We start from the raw sequence: 13,178 nt of genomic DNA, 5'->3' as shown, positions 1-13,178 counted from the left end.
TATGTATATATTTTTTATTTGCTGAAAATGTTTACGTAAGTGTGTAACACGAACTAGAACTGCTTGTCTGGTTTTTGAGTTGTTACTTAGTGTTCAATGAAATACGATTTTCAAACACCTTATGGTAACTTAAAGGACATTTGTTCTTGCGACTCTAAAGCATTTTTGTTCATTTGTACGAAATATTGATTTAGAAATAGATCATCTCGTGCTCGTGTCAAAATTTATTAGGTTCAATAGGGCAGATATAAAAAAGGTGATATTCTAATCTAATAAATAACTGGAAATATATTTGCTTATGTAATATCTTCTTCATAGTTTCGGCTATGTTAAAATAATTATTTGAATGTTTTTATTAGGTACGTTTGAAAGTAGAAAGTATTTTCAGATTTAGTGTTGTTGACGAGATAGATTTTGTCGATGTCGATGTTTCCTTTTTTGCTATTTACTTGTCTATAAATTTCGAAGTACCTGTTATATTCAATTTTTTTTATTTATCGAATTTATCTCTAGGAGGTCGTTTGTAGGTAACCTTGAGACATTGTATAAATAAAGAGATACGTCTCTGATTTTTTTGTAGAAAAATTGATTGTGATAAAAATTTGTTATTATGTTGACATACAAACCATTCAATAAACTTCATGAAATAAATTTTATGATGTTTTTTGTTATTTTTTTTTTCGAGTAAAAGTGGCTTCTAAATTATAGTGTGCATTATATTTTCATCCTTATTAAGTACTATCATATTGAAAGTGTTGGTAGGACTTAAAAAAAATATAAAAAAGGATGTAAGATAATATAAAAGCAGGGATAGTTATTATTTTTTATTTGCCACATTTAAGCGCTTAATATTTAGAAAACCATCTTAATTGTTTTAAAAACAACACAATAATAACATAATAATTAAGCTAAGTTATCTTGATTAATATGATCAGACTGTTCTAATTTTTCTAGAATTTTTGATTAAATACATATTGCATTTTTTTGGATTAAAAAAAAAATCAAACCGAATATTTCTAAAATTTTACCCCGAGGCCTGAACCCGCTATACCTATTTTTGGAATCAGCACATCGAAATCCATGCCTCTAAATTTTTGGGTAATTTTTTGTCAACTTTCTCGAAAACAAAATTTTTTATTTTGAAATAATAAATTCGGCAAATTTTTGACGATTTTTGAAATTTAACTGATGATATTTTCTTATAGATTTCGACCTACAGAAGCTAGTTTCGGTCTTATTTCTTTGATAACTCTTACCATTTTTCCTAGAATCACTCGTTGGTATATTACAATATATTGGGTTAAAAAAATTGATTTTCCAATTGAATAATTCTAAAATCTTGCCCCTAGGACAATAAACACTATATTTTTGAAATCAATACGCAGAAATCTATATCTATGAAATTTTTGGGAATTTTTTGACAACTTTTTCAAAAGCAAAAATTTTCAAAATGAAAATTTTGCCCAATTTTCCACAATTTGCGAAACTTAACTAAAGACATTTCCTTATAGATTTCGAGCTACAGAAATTAGTTTTAGCCTTATTTTTTTGATATCCGCTACCATTTTTCCAGAATCCCCCATTAAAATATTGCATTTTTTGGATTAAAAAAAAAAGATTTTCAAACCGAATATTTCTAAAATTTTGCCCCGAGGCCATCAACCCGCTATACCTATTTTTGGAATCACCACATCCAAATCCATGTCTCTAATTTTTTTTGGGATTTGTCAACTGTTTAAAAAAAAAATCAATATTGAAAATGAAAATTTCGGACAATTTTTGAAACTTAACTGAAGACATTTTCTTCTAGATTTTGACCTACAGAAGCCAGTTCCAGCCTAATTTCTTTCGTTGGATATGTTGGATTAAAAAAAATTGATCGTCAAATCGAATATTTCTAAAATCTGGTTCCGGGTCAATAAACACTATATGTTTGGAAGAGGAATTTTGAAATCTATGTTCGTGAAATTTTTGGGATTTTCTTGTAAACTTTTTCAAAAACAACAATTTTCAATATGAAAATTTCCGCCAATTTTCGATAATTTTAGAAACCCAACAAATTATAGATTTCGATCTACAGAAGTTAGTTTCAGCCTCATTCCTTCGATAACCGTTACCATTTTTCCAGAATCCTGCATGAAAATATTGCTTTTTTTGGATTAAAAAAAAAAGATTTTCAAACCGAAAATTTCTTAAGATTTTGCCTTGAGGCCACAAACCCGCTATATTTTTGGAATTAGCACGTCGAAATTCACATCACTAAATTTTTTGAGAATATTTTCTCAACTTTTTCAAAAACAAAATTTTTCAGTATTGAAAATAAAAATTTTGGACAATTTTTGACGATTTTTGAAACATAACTGACGACATTTTCTTATAGATTTCGACCTACAGAACCTAGTTTTGGCCTCATTTCTTTGAAACTCCTACCGTTTTTCCAGAATCGTCCATTAAATTATTGCATTTTTTCGATTTTTAAAAAAATTGAGTTTCACACCCAATATTTCTAAAATTTTGCCCCGAGGCCATAAACCAGTATACATATTTTTGGAATCAGCACGCGAAATCCATGTATAATTTTTTGGGGATTTTTTTCCCAACTTTTAAAAAAAAAAATTTTTCAATATTGAAAATGAAAATTTCGGCTAAATTTTACGATTTTTGAAACTTAACTGAAGACATTTTCTCATAGATTTCAATCAATATAAGTTAGTTTGGGCTTCATTTCTTTACTAACCCTTACCATTTTTTCCAAAATCACTCGTTGGAAGACTACAATATGTTGAATTAAAAAAAATTGATCTTCAAATCGAATATTTCTAAAATCTTGCTCCGGGTCAATAAACACTATATTTTTGGAAGAGGAATGTCGAAATCTATGGTCGTGAAATTTTTGAGATTTCTTGTAAACTTTTCCAAAAACAACAATTTTCAATATGAGAATGTCCGACAATTTTCGATAATTTTAGAAACCCAACAAATTATAGATTTCGACCTACAGAAGCCTCATTTCTTCGATAACCGTTACCATTTTTCCAGAATCCTGCATGAAAATATTGCTTTTTTGGATTAAAAAAAAAAAAAGATTTTCAAACCGAAAATTTCTAAGATTTTGCCTTGAGGCCATAAACCCGCTATATTTTTGGAATTAGCACGTCGAAATCCATGTCACTAAATTTTTTGAAAATATTTTTTCGACTTTTTCAAAAACAAAATTTTTCAGTATTGAAAATAAAAATTTTGGCCAATTTTTGACGATTTTTGAAACATAACTGAAGAACTTTTCTTATAGATTTCGACCTACAGAAGCTAGTTTTGGCCCCATTTCTTTGAAACTCCTACCGTTTTTCCAGAATCCTCCATTAGATTATTGGCATTCTTTCGATTTTTAAAAAAATTGAGTTTCACACCCAATATTTCTAAAATTTTGCCCCGAAGCCATAAACCAGCTATACATATTTTTGGAATCAGCACGCGAAATCCATGTATAATTTTTTGGGGATTTTTTTCCCAACTGTTTCAAAAACAAAATTTTTCAATATTGAAAATGAAAATTTCGGCTAAATTTTACGATTTTTGAAACTTAACTGAAGACATTTTCTCATAGATTTCAACCAATATAAGCTAGTTTGGGTTTCATTTCTTTAATAACCCTTACCATTTTTTCCAAAATCACTCGTTGGAAGACCACAATATGTTGGATTAAAAAAAATTGATCTTCAAATCGAATATTTTTAAAATCTTGTTCCGGATTAATAAACACTATATTTTTGGAAGAGGAATGTCGAAATCTATGTTTGTGAAATTTTTGGGATTTTCTTGTAAACCTTTTTAAAAACAATAATTTTCAAAAACCCAACAAATTATAGATTTCGACTTACAGAAGTTAGTTTCAGCATCATTTCTTCGATAACCGTTACCATTTTTCCAGAATCCTGCATGAAAATATTGCTTTTTTTGGATTAAAAAAAAAATATTTTCTAACCGAAAATTTCTAAGATTTTGCCTTGAGGCCACAAACCCGCTATATTTTTGGAATTAGCACGTCGAAATCCATATCACTTAATTTTTTGAGAATATTATCTCAACTTTTTCAAAAACAAAATTTTTCAGTATTGAAAATAAAAATTTTGGCTGATTTTTGACGATTTTTGAAATATAACTGAAGACATTTTCTTATAGATTTCGACCTACAGAAGCTAGTTTTGGCCTCATTTCTTTGAAACTCCTACCGTTTTTCCAGAATCCTTCATTAGGTAATTGCATTTTTTCGATTTTTAAAAAAATTGAATTTCACACCGAATATTTCTAAAATTTTGCCCCGAGGCCAGAAACCAGCTATATTTTTGGAGTCAGCACGCGAAATCCATGTAAAATTTTTTGGGGATTTTTTTCTTAACTTTTTCAAAAACAAAATTTTTCAATATTGAAAATGAAAATTTCGGCTAATTTTTGACGATTTTTGAAACTTAACTGAAGACATTTTCTCATAGATTTCGACCAATAAAGCTAGTTTGGGCTTCATTTCTTTAATAACCCTTACCATTTCTTCTAAAATCACTCGTTCGAAGACTACAATATGTTGGATTAAAAAAAAAAAGATCTTCAAATCGAATATTTCTAAAATCTTGTTCCGGGTCAATAAACACTATATTTTTGGAAGAGGAATGTCGAAATCTATGTTCGTGAAATTTTTGGGATTTTCTTGTAAACTTTTTCAAAAACAATAATTTTCACTATGAAAATTTCCGCCAATTTTCGATAATTTTAGAAACCCAACAAATTATAGATTTCGACCTACAGAAGTTAGTTTTAGCCTCATTTCTTCGATAACCGTTACCATTTTTCCAGAATCCTGCATGCTTTTTTTGGATTAAAAAAAAAGATTTTCAAACCGAAAATTTCTAAGAGTTTGCCTTGAGGCCACAAACCCGCTATATTTTTGGAATCAGCACGACGAAATCCATGTCACTAAATTTTTTGAGAATATTTTCTCGATTTTTTCAAAAACAAAATTTTTCAATATTGAAAATGAAAATTTCGGCCAATTTTTGACCATTTTGGAAAGTAACGAAAGACATTTTTTGATAAATTTCGACCTACAGAAGTTGGTTTCGGCCTCATTTCTTCGATAACTCCTACCATTTTTACAGGAGCAACCATTGGAGTATTGAAATTTTATCGATAAAAAAAAATTGATTTTCTGATCGAATATTTCTAAAATCTTGTTCCACTATTTTTCAAATTAGCACGTCAAAACCTATATCGCTGTTTTTTCGAAATTTTGTAACTACTTTTTCAAAAGCAAAATTTTTCAATTTGAATATTTCGGCCAATTTTAGACCAATTTCAAAACATAACCAAAGACATTTTGCTATAAATTTCGACCTACAGAAGTTAGTTTCGGTCTCATTTGTTCAATAAATCTTACTATTTTTCCAGAATCGCCTGATGGAACATTGCAATTTTTTGGATTAAAAAAAAAAATTTCAAACCGAATATTTCTAAAATTTTGCTCTGGGACAATAAACACTCTATATTTTTGGAATCAGCTCGTCCAAATCTACATCCTTGAATTTTTTGCGAATTTTTGGTCAATTTTTTAAAAATCAAAATTTTTTAGTATTAATTTCGGCCAATTTTTGATCATTTTCAAACATAAATAAAGATATATCCTTATAATTTCGACTTAAACACTTTGATTTCGGGCTCATTTCTTTTGATAACTCCTACCATTTTATCAGAATCTCCCGTTGGAATACTGCAATTTTTTTAATAAAAAAAAAAAAAAAGATTTTCAAACCGAATATTTTTAAAATCTTGTTCCGGGACCATAAACGCACTATATGTATTTTTATAATCAGCACTCGAAATCTATATTACCGATTTTTTTCTAAATTTTGTAACTATTTTTTCAAAAGCAAAATTTTTCAATTTGAAAATTTCGACCAATTTTAGACCATTTTCGAAAAATAACCAAAGAGATTTTCTTATAAATTTTGACCTACAAATGTTTCAATCTCATTTCTCCGATAAGTCCTGCCATTTTTGCAGAATCGCCTGATGGAACATTGCACTTTTTTGGATTAAAAAATAAAAAGGTTTTCGAACTGAATATTTTTAAAATTTGACTTGGGACAATAAACACTATATTTTTGGAATCAGCTCGTCCAAATCTACATCCTTGAATTTTTTGGCAATTTTTGGTCAATTTTATTAATACCAAAATTTTTCAGTATTAAAATTTCGGCCAATTTTTGGTATTTTCAAACATAACTAAAGACATTTCCTTATAGATTTCGACCTACAGACTTTGATTTCGGCCTCATTTGTTTGATAACTCCTACCATTTTACCAGAATCGCCCGTTGGAATATTGAAATTTTTTGAATTAAAAAGAAAAAAGATTCTCAAACCGAATATTTCAAAAATCTTGTCCGGGACAATAAACACGCTATACTTTTGTAATCAGCACATGGAAATCTATATCTGAAGCAAAATTTTTCAATTTGAATTTTTCGGCCGATTTTTGGACAATTTTCGAAAAATAGCCACAGATATTTCCCTATAAATTTCGACCTATAGAAGTTAATTCCGGTCTCATTCGTTCGATAACTCCTATTATTTTTCCAGAATCGCCCAATGAAACATCGCAATTTTTGGATTTATAAAAAAAATATTTTCAAACCGAATTTCTAAAATTTTGCCCTGGGACAATAAACACGCTAAATTCTTGGAATCAACACGTCGAAAGCTACATTATTGAATTTTTTGGGAATTTTTTTGTCAGTTTTTTTAAAACCGAAATTTTTGAGTATTAAAATTTCGGCCAGCTTTTGATCATTTTCGAAATTTTACTAAAACCATTTTCTTACAAATTTCGACCTAAAGACTGTGGTCCTGGCTTCATTTCTTCATTAACTCCTACTATTTCACCAGAATCAGGATTTTCATACCAAATGTTTCTAAAATCTTATTCGGAACCATAAACACGCTATAGTTTTAGAATCAGCATCTATATCCCTGAATTTTTTCGTTTTTTTTTTAACTAAGTACTTTTTCAAAAGCAAATTTATAAACAAGTTTCAGTAAAACTTTAGCTGATTTAATATTTAGCATTAGATGAATAGAAAAAAAAAACAGTTTCATTTTGCTTTATTTTGTCGTATGTGACCAAAGTAGTGAACCACCCTGTGCGTCCATTTTTCAAAATAAGGAAAAACTTTAGGTGATTCTGAAATAAATTGTTTATCTGTGTTTCGATCATTTTTAAATGCACTGTAAATAATTACTCGTACGTAAATAATTACAGCTCCTTTAAAAAGTCCACTTATTTATGACAGCAGATTTCTAGAAACGGATGTTTATCACTCCAACTCAAAAATTAAATATAGACCGAAACCATAATAATATTACAAAGTAACAATTCTTGTTCCTTGATTTTGTCGTTACTCGTTCTATAAGTGAACAATGCTTTCACATCGTGTTATTGTAGAAAAAGGCTGACCCCTAGTTATCATTATAACCCTAAACCGCTTTAATCAATATATTATTCCGTACTTAATAAAATAACAAACTCATGTAATAATAAACGCTAAATACGGATACTGCCAATCTCTATAAACCAAAGGAAGCTCCTTATCACCCTCAATAATCCGCACTCAAGTTTTAGATTTAAAAAAAATTATGAAACAATAGTTATAAAAAAATCATGTTTACAACTTGTATCTAAGTACTTATGCACTTACAAAATTAGTGAAATTATCACCCATTATCGTTTATTACTCCTTTTTTTTTCGAACAAACATCTACTTTTAGCTCTACAACCGTGCATCCATTCAATCAAAATTTCCACCATTGCATCCATACATGAATCGATCGCCACGAAATGATTGTTCTTTTGACCTGTCAGCACCTGATAAATGATTTACAAGCTCGCAGTGGGAAAATTCGCGCTTACAAAAATCAGTAACCGTCGTTTGGTTTCGAGTTAAAGACGTCCGTGACTGAAAACCATTGTACCAAGTGAATTTTTGGTGATTTAACTTCTTCCATGCAATAAACGCATTCAAGCAAGTACTTGCTTTCGTTTATGCAAATTATTCTATTTAAGTCGTCTTTGGTTTCATTTGGATTAAACGCTACCTAAGTTATTTGGGTTGCTTATATGGATCGGGATAGCCCAATTTGTCTGATTTATTTCGAGTAGGCACGCTTATTGGAGGAAATAGATAAAGGCAGGTGATGTGGGTGGGTTCGTTATGCAACAGATTTCTGTTTGTAATAGAGTTCGTGTTTACGGTTTCATAATTGTAAATATTGTTGGCATGGAGAATTGTTTTGTGCTGGGTTTTGACGGAGAAATATGGTCGATTTTCGTTGTTAAATGGGGAATGTGTATCTATTGAGCGAAATGCACTTTCTTCAAATATATTTATATGTAGTTTAATTTAGTTTCCATTTAATTTTCAAAATCGACTTATTTAAAATTTCTAAATAAATTCAATGCGGTGTCAAAACAAAGGTAATTCTGAGCGATATTTAACCCTAGTTTATAGGTAGTATAGGTAGGAGTGTAAATATGCAGACAATTATAAAATATGTTAAACTAGGTTCAATGAAAAATGGTTTGAAAACACTGTTTCAATATGTAAAAAATTAAACAGGCTGTTCTAAGAATCTGGCGGTCGAAGAATACGCATTCCCCTGAATTATTGACTTTTTTCAGACATATAGGTGTTTCTTTTAAAGGTTCCACATTATAGTTACATACATATTGTAATCGAGTCCACCGGACGACTGGCTACTTTAATGTTTTCTTGACGTTTCATGACCTTTAGAGTACGAAAAAATAGGTCTCCCGTTTCCGACTAGCAAAAATTTGGCTAATCAAAAATTTACTGTAGTAAGTGTTATTTAAATTTTATAACATAAGATACTCCTGCACTCGTGGTTTATGAATCCGTGTTGAAAAATCAAAGTTCTATAACAACGTTTTCCAATCAAATTATCGTAAGGTTGGTAAATCGTGAATCAAAGTTTTTCCGTTTATGCTCTCCCCAAGAAATGTTACGTCATTTTACCGTTTTGCCGAATGTTCCTTATTTTACAGAATTACGAACTCTTGCATGTGTGATTCATGAGCCCGTGTTGAGATTTTACCCTATATTCCAAATTTTTGGGAAAAAAATTAAATTTGTATAACATTTTACAAATTAACTAGTGCGCTGACATTATGAACGCTTTAAGGTTAGAGGAAGAATTTTTCCATCTTCGATTTTTCGGACATTGATTCATCGAATTTTTGATTTTCGGTTTGCGACTTTCGATTTTTCAACTTTCGGGATTTTAGATCACTCGATTTTTGATTTCTAGAGTTTTTCTTGTGGATTTTTCGAATTTACGATTTTCGGTCTTTCGATTTGTTTATTTTTTGAATTCGAATTTTTGATTTTTTTTAATTTTTGCTTTTTTAATTTCTCGATTTTTTAATTTTTCGACTTTGATTTTTCGAATATTTGATCCATCGAATTTTCTAAGTTTTCGAAAGTTCAATTTTCGATTTTTCGGTTTTCTTAATTTCGTTTTTTCAATTTTTCTATTTTTTGGCATTTTGATTTTTCGATTTTAGAATTTTAAAATCTTCGACTTTCGATATTTCGATTTTCCGAAATATTGGTTTTCAAATTTTTGATTTTTCGGTTTTTAGATTTTTAGATTCCGAATTTTCGGTTTTCCAATTTTTCGGATTTTGGTTTTTGATTAATTTTCAATTTGTTTCCTTTTCGATTTCCCGGTTTTTCTAGTTTTTTAATTTTCTATTTTTCCATTTTTCGATTTTTAGATTTTCGATTTTTCGACTTTCGATATTTCGTTTTTTCTGTATTTCGATTGTTGGATTTTTTGATTTTCAATTTTTTCATTTTTCACTTTTTCAATTTTTCAACTTTTTTAATTTTCGATGTTTTGATTCCTCGAGTTTTCGAATTTCGATACTCTAATTTTCAGTCTTTCTACTTTTCAATTTTGCGAATATTTGATTCATTGAATTTTCGATTTTTCGATATCCACATTTTCAATTTGTTTCCTTTCCGATTTCTCGATTTTTCTTTTTTCAATTCTTCGATTTTTCAAATTTTCGGTTTTTAATTTTTTGGATTTGTCGATTTTCAATTTTTCGATTTGTGGATACATATCTCGAATTTTTGACTTTTCGATATTCGAATTTTCTATTTTTTAATTTCGATTTCTACATTTCTCAATTTTTCCATTTTTCGATTTTTAGATTTTAAAATTTTAGACTTTTCGACTTTCGATATTTCGGTTTTTCTATATTTCGATTCTTGAATTTTTCGAATTCTCGATTTTCGAATTGTTAATTTTTCGGTTTTCCGATTTTTCAAATACTTGATTCATTGAATTTTCGATTTTCGATATTCGAATTTTTAATTTGTTTCCTTTTATTGTTCCAATTCTTCGATTTTTAAAATTTTCGTTTTTTCGATTGTCAATTTTTTCTTTCAGTTTTTCGATTTTTCAACTTTCTTAATTTTCGATTTTTTTGTTCCTCGAGTTCTAGATTTTCCAGTTTTCAATCTCTTTCTACTTTTCGATTTTTCGTTTTTTGGTTTTTCGAATTTTCAATTTTTAATTTTTACATTTTTCAGTTTTCAGACTTTTTCAATTTGTTTTAGTTTTTACGATATTCGAATTTTCAATTTTTGACTTTTCGATTTTCAATTTTTCCATTCTCCAATTTTTCGATTTTTCAAGTTCTTTACTTTACTAATTTCTCGAGTTGTTGATTTTTCGAATTTTTGATTTGCCGATATTAGAGTTTTTTACCTTTTTGATTTTTCAATTTTTGAATTTTTCAATTTCCGAAAGATTTTTCTGTTTTTCGATTTTCGAAATTTCAATTATTCGATGTTACGATTTTTCTATTTTTTGATTTTTCTCTTTTCAATTTTTCCATTTTTAGATTTCGAATTTTCGGTTATCTGTTTTTTCGGATTTTTGTTTTCTTAAATATCTGTTTGATTTATCGAATTTTCGATTTTTCGATATCCGGATTTTCAATTTGTTTCCTTTTCGATGTTCCGATTTTTCAATTTTTCAGTTCTTCGATTTTTCGAATTTTCGATTTGTCGATATTAGAATTTTTTAACCTTTTTGTTCTTCGATTTTTCAATTTTTGAATTTTTCACTTTTCGGAAGATTTTTCTATTTTTCCATTTTCGAACTTTCAATTATTCGATGTTACGATTTTTCTATTTTTTGATTTTTCTCTTTTCAATTTTTCCATTTTTAGATTTTCGAATTTTCGGTTTTCCGTTCTTTCAGATTTTTGTTCTTAAATATCTATTTGATTTATCGAATTTTCGATTTTTCGATATCCGGATTTTGAAATTGTTTCTTTTTCGATGTTCCGATTTTTCACTTTTTCGATTTTTCAAATTTTCGATTGGTTAAAGTTTTGATTTTTAATTTTTTGCAGTTTCGATTTTCAATGTTTTCATTTTTCAGTTTTTCGATTTTTCAACTTTTCTAATTTTTGATTTCTTTATTCTTCGAGTTTTAGATTTTCGATACTCCAGTTTTCAATCTCTTTCTACTTTTCGATTTTTCGAATTTTCAATTTTTTTCTTTTTCGATTTTCAATTTTTCCATTCTTTAGTTCAATTTTTCCATTCTTTAATTTTTCGATTTTTCAGATTCTTTACTTTATTGATTTCTCGAGTTTTCGATTTTTCGAATTTTCGATTTGACGATATTAGGGTTTTAACCTTTTTACTTTTCGATTTTTCAATTTTTGAATTTTTCACTTTCCGGAGGTTTTTCTATTTTTTTGATTTTCGAACTTTCAATTACTCGATGTTCCGATTTTTCTTTTTTTTTTATTTTTCTCTTTTCGGTTTTTCCGTTTTCAGATCTTCGAATTTTCGGTTTTCCGTTTGTTCGAATTTTTGTTTCCTATTTGATTCATGGCATTTTCGATTTTTTAATATTCGGATTTTTCAGTTTTTCAATTTTTCGATTTTTCAAATTTTCGATTGTTCGATTTTTAATTTTTTGAAGTTTCGATTTTGTGTTTTTTTTTCGTTCTTTGGTTTTTCGATTTTTCAGTCTTTTTACTTTTCGATTTTTCAATATTTGATTTTTCACTCAGGGAAGATTTTTCGATTTTTTTCGATTTTTGATTTTTCTCTGTTCGGTTTTTCTATTTTGCGATTTTCTATTTTTCTGAGTTACTGTTTACGCTACCGGTTTTTACTTTACAGAGGTTATCACAAAACAAAAATCGGAAAATAAAATTTTATAATTTTTCGAAACAACAAGATTTATTAGGATTTACTTCAAAATAAGTACATGTTGAAATAACAATTTTTTTTTTAACATATCACCCTATATATTTTTATAAGGATTTAAATTAATTAAATTAATTCCTTACTAAAAAAAGGAGAAAAATGATATAAAATACAAAAGTTTGTGATCAACATATTTGCACTTGTATATAAAAAAGTGCTCATTTAGAACTCTCAACTTGAAGGGTCTTTAAATGTACAAATTTGTTTTCTCATTTTTTCAAGTGGGACATACTGTATTTGATAACACTTTTGAGCTTATCTCTACATAGTTCTTTTTTTAACCTAAATCTATTGAGGTTTATCCTAATATTTTTTTTTAGGAATTATTGTTAAGATAAACCCAATGAACCTGGAGTCAAAAAAATTTGCTTAGAGACAAGCAAATAAATATTATAGAGATATAGTGTGTCCCATTAAAAAATATGAAAAAATTGACGACAAAATGTAATGTAAAAATATGTACAAATGATAACAAATTTTAATCATAAATGAGTTTAATAGAATTCGTTAGATTTTTAAAATTTTTCATAATGAATGTTTTAAAAAACTTAGGCTCATCTTTTTTATTATTATTATTATTTTAATATTATTAGTAAATTATTGAATTTATTTCATAACCAAACTCCACACTGCAATAAAGAACATAAAAAGTGCAAGAAAAATACATAAATAAATTTAGACAAATAAATTCAGAGCACGCCAGATGGAAATGAAAGAAAAGAAACTATTTTATAAGAAATACTGATGGGTTTTCAGGTGATGCCACCGTCGTTGAATTTAATTTACAGTAGCTTTAGAAACACATAATCAA

The 13,178-nt window shown here is 28.1% G+C and overlaps 1 protein-coding gene across 2 annotated transcripts in view; it reads left to right on the top strand.

The window, feature by feature from the left end:
* Positions 1 to 13,178, top strand: part of LOC135127240 (rootletin) — a 92,695-nt gene that overhangs the window by 15,954 nt on the left and 63,563 nt on the right. The window lies entirely within an intron of this gene.

Source organism: Zophobas morio, unplaced genomic scaffold, assembly GCF_036711695.1.
Source record: "Zophobas morio isolate AGI-343-1 ecotype UQ-CSIRO unplaced genomic scaffold, CSIRO_AGI_Zmor_V1 ptg000011l, whole genome shotgun sequence".
Lineage (NCBI taxonomy): Eukaryota > Metazoa > Arthropoda > Insecta > Coleoptera > Tenebrionidae > Zophobas > Zophobas morio.
Note: the sequence above shows the minus strand (reverse complement) of the source record. Positions and strands in the feature narration are given on the sequence as shown.